The following is a 10,814-nucleotide window of genomic DNA, read 5'->3' as shown; positions in this document are numbered from 1 at the left end:
GAGAACTTGAACTTTAGGAGACTGGCATCTGATTCAATGGACCCTGGTTCCCACTGGCCTAGTTTTCAATGTATGAGTTATTTGGTGCCTTATTTGCTGGGTGACCTGAGAGAAGTCACAGCACCTCTCTGGGCCTCAACTGGGAAATGAGGGCTCTGGACACCAGAACAGCCAAGAGCTCTTTCAGTTGGAAAGATCACAACTGAGACATAGTCTAAGCTAAGCCTATGGTCGGAGAAGTTCAGGAACTTGGAAAAGATTTAGGATTGCATTCTCCCATAAACAGGCCAAACAAACAAACAAACAAAACAAAACTAGATTGAATCTTTTTCTCCATGGAAATGAAGACAAGTGGAAATTTGAGGAAGCCCAGGCTCTCCCACTGTGACCCCCTCAGGAGAGCGGGGTGGGAAAGAGTGACAGCCGATTCTCAGGGAACGTTTGATGAAAGGTCTGGTTCCTGCATATGTCCAAAGTCCCTGTCCTCAGTGGCATAAAACAGCCATTTATTGTGACGTTGTGCTGTTGATTACCACAATATCCCTTCATGATGGGAGTGAGCATGGGGTCCTGGGTCTGGGTGGTGCTGGGCAGGGGCCCAGGGTGGCCCTCCACCTCCTGGAACATCTACCAGAGATTGAACTCAGGGGCACTCAACCACTGAGCCACACCTCCAGCCCTTTTTTTGTTTTATTTAGAGACAGGGTCTCGCTGCATTGCTCAGGGCCTCGATAAGTTGCTGAGGCTGGTCTTGAACTTGTGATCCTCCTGCCTCAGCCTCCTGAGCTGTGGGATTTCAGGGGTGCCCCACTGTGCTCCGCTAGTTCTTGATTTTCAAATGCCGAGTTCAGGAATGAGACAGGAAGCTTTGAAGGCCGAGCTTCTCCAGCTCTCTTGATATGAGAAGTTTGTACTGAGAGGGCAAAGCAGGGGGCACCTAACGGGGGCCTGGGAGGCGACCCAGGCCCACCCTCCCCAGGTCAAATCTGCAGAGGGGGTTGGTGGTAGTCGGTGAGCAGAGGAAATTGTGTTTCACCCCCAGCAGGGAGCCCCAGGAAGCACAAGATGCAGAGAGACGTCTCCAGTCTAAGCCGGTCTTGGTCTTACCCCCAGGAGAATCTGCAAACAGTACGGAGCCCCTCCCCTCCCTGCCACAGCATGTGGTCTGGAAGGATGCGCTTGAGATGACCTCCCGACTGTCCCAGCTAGGGTGGCACACAACACAGCAGGTGCTGGAGTAGCTGGGAGACATCCCGGGCACCAACAATGCCCCTCCCATCCCTGGCGAACCTTGGCTCAGCCCTGGACGCCTGGCATCTGAGAGTTATCTCCTCGTGGAACATCGGAAGTGAGGGTCGCGGCATCCCAAACTTTCCTGAGTTTGAGTTGAGGAGGAATCTGATGGCTGTCCTAAATCCCATGTCCTCCAAGAGGAAGGGGGCTTTGAAACGGAAATCATTTTCCACTCAGAGGAGTGGACCACGGCACCTCCGGGCCCCCACCTCTGGGGCCTGTGATCTGACTTGCCTGTGGCCCTGTGAGTGCCTGGCAGTGCCTGGGCACGTCCTGGATGCTCGGTGGCTGGCCATGTGTGCCATCCCCCTGCCTCAGGGACGGCAGTGTCCCCCAGGCCTGGAGGGAGGGGTCCTTCTGGCCTGTGAGTCTGCCCAGAGCTCGCCCACATGCTTTTATGTGTGGTGACTGCTTAGTTAGTGTCCTACCCTTTATCCCCTGCCCCCTCCACAGTGTCCAGCAACAGGACACCCTGTGTCTCCAAACAGCAGCTGTGCCATCTGCACTGACCCTTCGTTTCCCAGAGGCCTTCTGTGCCGACTCCTCAGCCCCTTCTCTTCCCTCGGCCGCCCCTCCGGCCATCCCCTGTGTTGTGGGCCACCCTAGCTGGGACAGTCTGGAGGCCATCTCTTCTCCCTGGCTCTTGCCTCTTTCCCAATTCCCTGCCTCTCGTTCTCTTTCCCTGCTTCTCTGGGGCTCACCCTCTGCATCTCTCTCCTCTCTCACTCCCTCCTGGGTAGTTCCAGAAACATACCCATATATGGCCTCCATGTCAAGGATCACAACTGGTGACATCACGTGAGGGCCCACGTTCCGAGATGCTCTCCCAAGTGAGAGTCCGGCTCTAATCCACCCGGAGGATCGGAAGGGGCCCCGCAGCTTCCTCTGTGCTGTCTTCGAACAGGAAATCTGAGATTCGGAGCACCATATAGCTTGGCTCGCCATCAGTGGTCATGCGGTGGGCCCGAAATAAACTCCCTGCTTCAAAGGAGCGCGTCACCCAGCTGCCTGGCACAGCAGCCAGAAGCGCAGGGCCAGGGCAGAAGGACAGCTCTGGGCTCTGAATTCTCACACTCTCAGGAGAGCTCTGTCCACCGCCCCCCGGTGAGTCCCTGGTTCCGGTCTAACAGGTAACGCAGCCCCACCTCCCGGCCAGTGGGGACCTGCCGGCTGTCCTGCAGTGGGACCTCTGGTTGCTTTGTTCCCTGGAGAGCAGTCCTGTTCTCTGGAGTCCTGCAGCCCCTTGGGGACTTTCATTTGGGGTCTGAGGGACAGAGAACTGGCAACTTGCATGTAGTTCTCCATTCTTTTGGAGGACTCCTGCTTAGCTGGGCACTCTGCTGTGACCGTCTAGAAGTAGAAATGCAGAAGGGGCTGTCACTGATGCTACTGTTGGGTCCCCAGGTCTCGGGCAATATCTGTGTCTGACAAATGTCTTTGGGACTGGTCTCAGGTCAGGTGAACAAACAGATGCTTTCACGCAGGGGACTCCAGTGAGCGCAGCCTCCCCGGGGGCTTGTGCGTGCACAGGATTTTGGGGTCCTGAGTGACCGAGGTGCTGTGGGCTCCACCTGCAGCCTCTTGGGGTTCAGCAGAGGAAACAGGGAGGAGGGTTCTCCAGGTGGGGTCCACAGCTGGGGGTAGGGAAGCGAGCAGACTCCTTACATTTGCACATCCATGCACGCACGAGGGCACGTTTAAAGAGGTGACGTCCTTTGGAAGGACAGGGGGATGTCATGGGGTGGGGCGAGGGGCCAGGTGTGGGAGCAGCCGGGACAAAGCAGACCAGACAGTGGCCTGACGATGGTGGGAGGGGTGCTGCAGGGAGGCCGGAGGGAAGATGGAACATGCTCTAGAAGTTCTCTGCGTCTCTAGGTCTCTCCCCTCAACACCATCTTCTAGAAGTGTTTGAGCAGAGGAGAGGAGGGTGGATCTGACCAGGCCTCTCCGGGGAAGGCAGGGGGTGGACGGGCACGAGGAGCGGAGGCAGCAACGGAGGGGAGGGGAGGTAATGGCAGGGGCTGCTGGCTGAGGCCCTGGGCAGGAGGGACCCGCCCTGAAGGAAAAGCCCCTTTCGTGAGGGAAGGCTTCAGGGAATTCGAGGGGGTCCAGCCAGCTGGGACGAGCTGCATGGCCTCCTCCAGGGGCTGCAGGAACCCCTCAGTGCCACCCAACCTGCTTCCTCTGTGCACAGACAGGCCAGGGCGGGGGGCCTCCTGGCAGCTCGGGATGAAGGCCACCATCATCCATCCATGTTAGAATGAGGAATAGCACCAGAGGTGCCAGGAGCGGCCACTGGGCACAGAGGACGACCAGGCAGTGGCCCAGGCACCTGTGGTGAACCCTCTCGTTGACTCTTCTCAAAGTCGCCAGGAGCTAGAGATGATTCTGCTCCCATATTTCAGATTTGGAAACAGAGGTTATGAGAGGGTGAATCTTGCCTGAGGCTGGACAGCTACAAGGTATTGGAGGCAGGATTCGAACTCTGGCCTCTGAGTCTCCAGGGCCTACCTTCTAAGTCACCACCTCCTCTGGCCTCTCTGGGGGCGGGGACAGTGGGAATCAGCACCTTCGTGCCCCCAGCTGAAATGTCCCTGGCACTGCCCCGGCATCATGAGGTGCCCATATATCATGCACAGGCAGGACCTGAAGAGCCTTCCAGAAGGAGGCACAAAAATATCCCGCGCCCGCCCAGTGGCCTTCCACTTGAGCTGCCAAGGCCAGGCTGCCTGGAGGTGGCATCTGTCACAGAGTTCTCTGCATCTCTAGGCCCCTCCCCTCAACACCATCTTCTGGAATAATCAGTGCCTAGGAATATAAACAGAGTCCATGTGCTTGGGGTGGACAGGGAGGCTAGTGGGGCTGGTGGTGGAGTAGTTACCGGATTCCTAACCCGAGTTCCTGTTCGGGCTTTATTTTAAAGAAAGGAACACAGGAGAGAGAAAGGTAGGAGGAGAGAGGGGAGGGGACAGGACGGGGCTTAGAAGATTCCCGGCCAGGCCTGCAGCTGGGGTGCTGGGAGGGCTCCCCTGCCTCGCCTGAGCCTTCCCACCTGCTCCCAGACCCCTGTGTCCTGCCACCCAGGGGGCCAGGAAGAGGGTCCAGGCCTCGTGCTGCCCATGCACAGAACAAGGCCAGGCAGGGCACTTGGGCTGGGGAGCTGGACAGAGGTGGGCACCGCCACTGTTGTTATTTTTGAGGCTCAGAGGTGGACGGGCCAGCCCCGCCCACCCATCTCTGCCACCCCTGGCCGCTGGCATAGCTGGCAGAGCCTGGCATTCCTAGAGCCGTGGCAGAAACTGGGTCAGGGGCCTGGAATGCTGTGTCCAGCACTGAATGTGTCTGAGCCACACTGATGGGTCTGGCTGCAGGGAGGACAGGGGCCTGGGACGAGGGCCAGTCCCTGCAGGGCCAGGAGGCAGGGAAGGGCCCCTCCACCCAGGAGGCTGAGAGGAAGGTGACCTGCGGGCCTGTTGCTCAATGGCGTGGGCCCAGAGAAACAGGACGGAAACTTGGCGGCCACCCATGTCTTCCCCATGCTGCTCCTGGGCACCGCCTGAGGCTGTGGGTCTGCGCAGGACACAGAAAAGAGACTTTCTCATGGTTTTATTGATTCCCTCTCTCCTCTGGCTCTCTTTCTGGGCAGCTTCCTGGGTTCCTGGCCAATAAACAAATGAGCCACCTAGCTGCACTGTCAGGGTCCCAGACTCCGCAGAGGACCACCCAGCTTTGGCTCCATTCGGTGGAGCCGTGGCCTCAGTTTCCCCTTCTGTACAATGGGCAGGGGCCTGGGTCGTGCTGGAGTGGGAGGGGAGCCAGGTTTGGACAGGTTTGGGTCTGGCTGGTCCACCTCGGGCTGGGTGCACCCTCTCTCGGTGCCTCAGTTTCTCTCCATACAAAGGACAAAGGGGCCCGGCATGGTGGGGTCTGCAGCCTGAGCAGAGTCCTGGGTCCTCTGGTGACTCTGGCCCACCTTCAGAAGCCCCAAGGCCTGGCACCCAAAGCCAGCGTGCAAGAGTCTTCCATTGGCCACTGGGAGGGCATGTTAGGTTCTTCAGCAGCAGTGAGGCCCTGGACAGAGGCCTGTCAGCTCTGGCCCCTGCCAAGGCCACCCGGGACTCTGACTGGAGCCCTTCCTGGGGGCCGAGGGCTGGGGGGCCCTGTCCTCCACCAAGGCCAGTCACTCCTTCTCCAGGGCAGAAACCTCCTGCAGGGCGAGGTTTAGGGTCAGAGTGACTAACCTCTTGCCATGTTCAGAGGGTCAGATGCAAAGAGGGACCAGCAGATGCAGTCGGAGCCCCTCTGCCCCTTACATTCTGCACCTCCGTCTCCCCATCTGCACATGGGGAGCTGATGCTCCTGGGTACTTAAAGGTCAAAGGCTTCTGCCCAAGGCAGCAGCTAGGACCCTGCCAGGGATCCACAGGAACCAGCGTATTTTTTATTGTTTAGGCGTTAAACAACAGGACCCAGGACCTGGCTGTCTACATCCACAGTCCCAACTGGAAGGACCCCTCTGGGTCTGGGGCTGGTAGATTAGAAAGATGGTTTTGACAGCAGGACGGGGCACTGAACAGAACAGGGCTGATATTGGGGCCAAGGACAGTCCGAGGTGATTCCCCTCCTCCTCCTGTGTCCCCAGGTAGCCCAAGCAGCAGCTCTCAGGACTGCCTCTGGCTAGGGCCACGTGACTTTTGAGAGACCCTGAAAATCCTGCAACTGATCTGCAGATGGCATGTCTGATGTGTATCGTGTATGTTCATCCTTCAGTATCTGTGGGGTGTTGGTTTCAGGACCCCCCTGCAGATATCCACATCTGGGGAAAAGTCTCCTGTATGAGACGTCAGGGTGTCTGCACAGGTCCTTGTGGACCCTCCACCATCTCCAGGTGACTCGTGATGGCGCATTCAACCTGGACGCTACGTGAATAGTTGTTATGTGTGTTGCTCACAGAATAATAACAGGGAAAAAGTCAGTGCATGTTCAGACTCATTGGAACAATTCTTTTTCCTGGATATTCCTGATCCATGTTGTTTAAATGCCTGGACACGGAACCCACAAATACAGAGGAGGACTGAATAAATATATATGCATATTATATAAGGAATTTTTATATGGTAAATGGCTCAAGCTGCAAACATACGTAGGAGCGTAAATGTGTATATATAATGTCCATTCATCTTCAGGCTTTTAAACATATATATATATATATATATATCTCCATTCTCCAATTTGACTCCAGCCTTTACTTAAATCTTTAAAAACAGCCGAAAGCTGCAGTTAGTTACCTGAGGTGAGAGTCTGAAGTCAGGCACACCGCCCTCTCTCCCTGCCAATTTCTCCCTGGGTGTCCTCCGTCTTCCCATCTGCAGGATGGGGGCAACACCACCTTCTCATGGAATCGTGCGGTGAGCAGGGAAGGCCACGGCAAGCCACTCACTGCTACCATTTCTGAGGGTGGCAAGTGGCTCTGAACCCTGGGCCCTGCCTTCACTGGAGGCCCCGCACACTTAGGTACCCTGTACCGCTAAGGGACTACGGGCTCCCTGAGAGGCCCGTCTTGTCATCGTAAGTGGTGGCCTCATGCAGAAATCCAGGCCCAGGATTGAGAGGCTTGGGTGGACCAGGTCCTTCCAAAGTTCCAGGGCAGCAGATCCTGAAAGTGGGAGGGCGGAGGGGGCAGGAGGACCCTCGGACGGGTGCATCCTGCACTCAGGCAGGCTCCAGGGAGGTGGCATGCTTCCCCAGCTCCCCCATCCCTGACCTTGTGCCTGACCTTGGGACCTGTGGCCTGGGAGACACGGTCCCTGCTGTCCAAGGAAGGCCTTGGAGCTGGCTGCAGTTCGGGCTTGTTTTCCGTGAGGAGAGCCCGGGAGAATCCCACCCTCACTCAGCCTCCCTGAAGGCTGCCGTGGGCTGCGCAGCCTCCGCGCAGGGACAGGTTGACCCTTGTCACCTGCTTTCTGGGGCAGGGCAGAGTCGCTGCATCTTGGGGGCCGTTAGGGGCCTGATGCTGCTCACACTGTGACCTCATCTCCTCTGAAAGCAGCTGCCAGATGCTACTATTGTCTCCACAGGTGACAAAGTGAGGCACCGGGTGTGGGTGACCTGCTGTGCCTCAGGCGGCCAGTAGATGGCAGAGCAGGGCTGGACTCTGGGCAGTGGGGCACCAGGCCACAGCGTCATGGCCACCCTGCGAGGTGAAGGCTGGCCTCCGCAGGCGTGACCCTCATCATGACTCCATGGTTTACTCGCGGTCCCCCCAGCAGCTATTGAGCACCCACAGTGTACCTGGCCTCGGGTAGGTCCTGGGGTCACACACAAAGGTGACGCAGTCCTGCTCTTCAGAAGTTTCTGGATCCTAGAGGGAGCAGGCCCACTGCCGGCAGCCAGAGCAGCAGGACGTGAGGAGCCTTGGACACATGCCTCTGAGGAGGCCGATCCACCCAGGGACGCTGGCCTTCCCGCTGAGGCCCTGGCCTCTGGCTCCTTGGGCAGGTGGCCACCTCCAGGCTCCTCTGGTGCAAAATGAAGACTCAGCAACTGTCACCACGAGGGGAGGCAGAGTCACAGGGGTGGCGAGTGTGAGCGCCCGGGCTGTGGTGGGGGGGACGCTCCTCCTCACGGTCCTCTGCAGCTCGGGCTGGTGGCACCTTCCAGGGACGCCCTGAGGACGTCTCCTGGGGCCACTGGAGCTGCAGGTCGAGAAGCCGCGTGTGGAGTCAGCTCCAGGGTCGTCCAGGTCCCCAGTCCCTAGCTGCAGGCGCCCTGGACTGTCCATTTCTCCATCTGTGAAACAGGCACCTGTCTCTGGGGAGGGTGGCCCTGGTGATGGACCCCGTGGTGCTTTGCCCCTCCCCCGGCCTCAGGTTACCCGGCTCTTTACGCTGCAGGGCTCCGTTTCCAAGGCCCCTGATGAGGCTGGCCTCCCTCCAGGACTGAGTCCCAGCCAGTGGCCCGGGCGGGGGGGGGGAGAACCCCTGGGAGGCAGATTGGGATTAAAATAGCCCTTTCCCAGGGCAAGCAGGAGTACAGGGGCCAGCAGCGGGTGCTCAGGGCTGGCCGGTCCTTCCAGGAGTTCCGGTCACCTTCTTGCAGCACCCAAGTGTGGACTGCAGGGCCCACTTCCCCTGGGACGGATAGCTCCCATGGGGTTCTTGAATAACACATGAAGTGGTCAGAATGGTCCTGGGCCCTCCGCGGCCACTGCTCTTCCAAGGGGGGGGGGCTCGGTTTCTGCCTCTGTGAAATGGTGGAGAAGCAGGACCCTGGCAGGGCTGTGGCAGGGATTAGAAACCCGCAGCTGAACGATGGTCCTTCCTCCTCTCCCTCCAGCTCTGGCCGGTCCTGGCCCTGGCCATGGGGCTGGGCTCCCTGGTTTGGAGCCTCAGGGGAGGTCATTCCCCAGATGTCCCGCCAGAAAACAGGCTGAGGGACATGGCTGGGAGGGGGCAGAGGTGGCGTGCACACTGGCAGCCGTCCTGGGTACCCAAGCCTCCCCAGCAGGGCGGTGGCCTGCTCCTGTCCTCAGCCTGCTCCGCCCACACCTCTGCCTGTGAGTCCAGGCTGCAGGGCCTGGGGGTGGGGCTGCGGGTCCCGTTCAACCGCGGCTCCCCCCACAAGCCACCTACACACTGCTTTGCTCCTGCATGTCTCCCTCGGCTGGTGGAAGCAGCTCACCTTCCTTCCACGAACCAGGGGACTGGAACCGGAAGGTGACTTGCCCAAGGTCACACAGCTAGCAAATAGCAGAATTGAAAGTAGCCCTAGGGTGGCTGGTATCAAGCCCTCCGTCCGTCCGTCCACCTTTACCTGCTTCCCTGTTCCCATGTCCCACGCTCAGCTCTGGTATGCCGAGGGCGTGTCGAACAGGTCACCTTAGAACCAAAGAGCCCTGGAAAACTTGTAGCCTGGAGTCTTCTTTTTGAAATGGGAAAGCTGAGCCCCAGAGAGGGACAGGGAGTTAGCCAAGGTCACACAGCATCCTCGCACTGGCATGGGGATCATAGCTCAGTCCCTGACTCTTGGTCCGTGTTCTTCCCTCTTGCCCTCCACTTTTAAAGGACACCTTCACGTGGGACCCCACGATGCCGTGGCACTGGACATTGACACTTCTGCTTAGTTCAGTGGCATCTGGACCAAGGCCCTGCCCTGCCCCGGGGGTGGGTAAAAGCAGACCCCAGCTCTGGAGAGAGCAGGGCGTCTTCCTGTTGCTGGGCCGAGCACCGTCCCCACCCGCTGAAGGCAGATCTGGCCGCCTCAGACCTTGCAGGGGCCTCGGCCTCACAGAGGCAGGGAAGAGGCTGGGGCCAGGCCCAGGCCAGAGGCCAGGGGACCCGCGGGCCGCACAGGTGGCCCCGCAGGGTGGGAGCGCCCGAGGGCAGGCTCCCTGCCTTTTGACAGATGGTAAAAGGGGGACCTGAAAGAGGAAGCGGGAGCTTGTGGCGATTGGAAACGCTGACCCCGGCCTCTGGCTTCCCAGCCTGGACTTCGGCTGCTGAAATGGCTTTAAAAACTAATCAGGCCAAGCCCCAGGCATAAGGTGACTCGGAGGTCTCGCTGCCCTGGCCGTCCCCGTGTGGGATGCAGAGCGGCCCCCTGATGTTGACCTAGATCAGTGGCTCCCAGCCCCGGCCGCAGGCTAGACCCTCACAGACCCCAAACCCTGCTGGCCCTGGCTCCAGTTCCCAAGGCCTGAGCTCATTGGTCTGGGGTAAGACCAGAGCCTTGGCTAAAACTCTTGAGAGTCTCTCAGTCAGGCCTAAGAACCATCTGCTAAGACGATTTCAACAGCACGTAACAGAAAACTCAACTAATACTGGCTAAACCTCCAGGACTTTCAATCTCTATCTAACAAATAGGCTGGGGTGGGCATACTCAGGGTTGGTTCAGTAGCTCAATGACTGTCAAGAACCCAGAAGACTGTCAAACTCATTTTATCATTCTCTGTCAAACTCGTGGTCACAGGAAGGCTGCCACTGCTCCAAGAATCAAGTCCTCCAGGTCAAATACAGGGCCTGGGCCTAGGAGTCATTTTCTTTCCTACCTCTCTTGTTTTGTGAGGGAAGAAAGCCCTTCCTGGGAACATCCCAGCAGAATTGCTGCACAGCTCCTTGAACAAAACTAGGCTATGATCCCGCTGCTAAAAGAGTCACTGGCCAAGAGGGTAGGATTGTCCCAACTGTCTTGGAAAAATCATGATTCATCCATAGGACTGGGGACACTGCTACCTGCACAGAGCCGGGTTCTGCTCTCAGGGGAAATGGCCATGATGGGCTCTGCCACACCCCCTGGTAGTGGAGGCATTTGATGAGATGAATCATGGACTTTAAGCTCCTCACCTAAGGTGCTGGCTTTAAGAGCGTCCAGGCTCAAGTCCACACTTAAGCTCCTGGCTGCAGCTCACAAGGAGAAAGTGTCTGCTTTGCAGAAGATTCTAGTAGGCTTCCCAGAAGAGGGGCGCAGCCTCAGCCTGGAGAAGTGAGGAGCCCGGCAGTTCTGAAGGCCGGGGTGCAGGGGGGT

The 10,814-nt window shown here is 58.4% G+C and overlaps 2 protein-coding genes across 4 annotated transcripts in view; one reads left to right on the top strand and one right to left on the bottom strand.

Annotated features, from left to right (window-relative positions):
- CCDC197 (coiled-coil domain containing 197) overlaps positions 1-2,183 on the bottom strand; it is a 29,062-nt gene extending 26,879 nt beyond the window's left edge. Inside the window, exons 1-2 of one of the 3 annotated variants that reach the window (XR_014021545.1) lie at positions 2,048-2,183; positions 2-1,441 (exon numbers count right to left, since the gene is read on the bottom strand). The gene's annotated coding sequence lies outside the window, so the exon portion shown is untranslated. Of the gene's footprint in view, position 1; positions 1,442-2,047 lie in introns of those variants that run through there. The other 2 variants (XR_014021546.1, XM_081290570.1) reach the window with 2 other exon arrangements.
- Positions 2,184-2,266: 83 nt separating this feature from the next.
- The window catches only part of ASB2 (ankyrin repeat and SOCS box containing 2), a 36,136-nt gene continuing 27,588 nt past the window's right edge, over positions 2,267-10,814 (top strand). Inside the window, exon 1 of the mRNA XM_081290564.1 lies at positions 2,267-2,423. The gene's annotated coding sequence lies outside the window, so the exon portion shown is untranslated. The remainder of the gene's footprint in view (positions 2,424-10,814) is intronic.

This window comes from Spermophilus citellus (assembly GCF_964194105.1).
Source record: "Spermophilus citellus genome assembly, chromosome: 4".
Lineage (NCBI taxonomy): Eukaryota > Metazoa > Chordata > Mammalia > Rodentia > Sciuridae > Spermophilus > Spermophilus citellus.
This window is presented reverse-complemented; position numbering and strand designations above follow the sequence as displayed.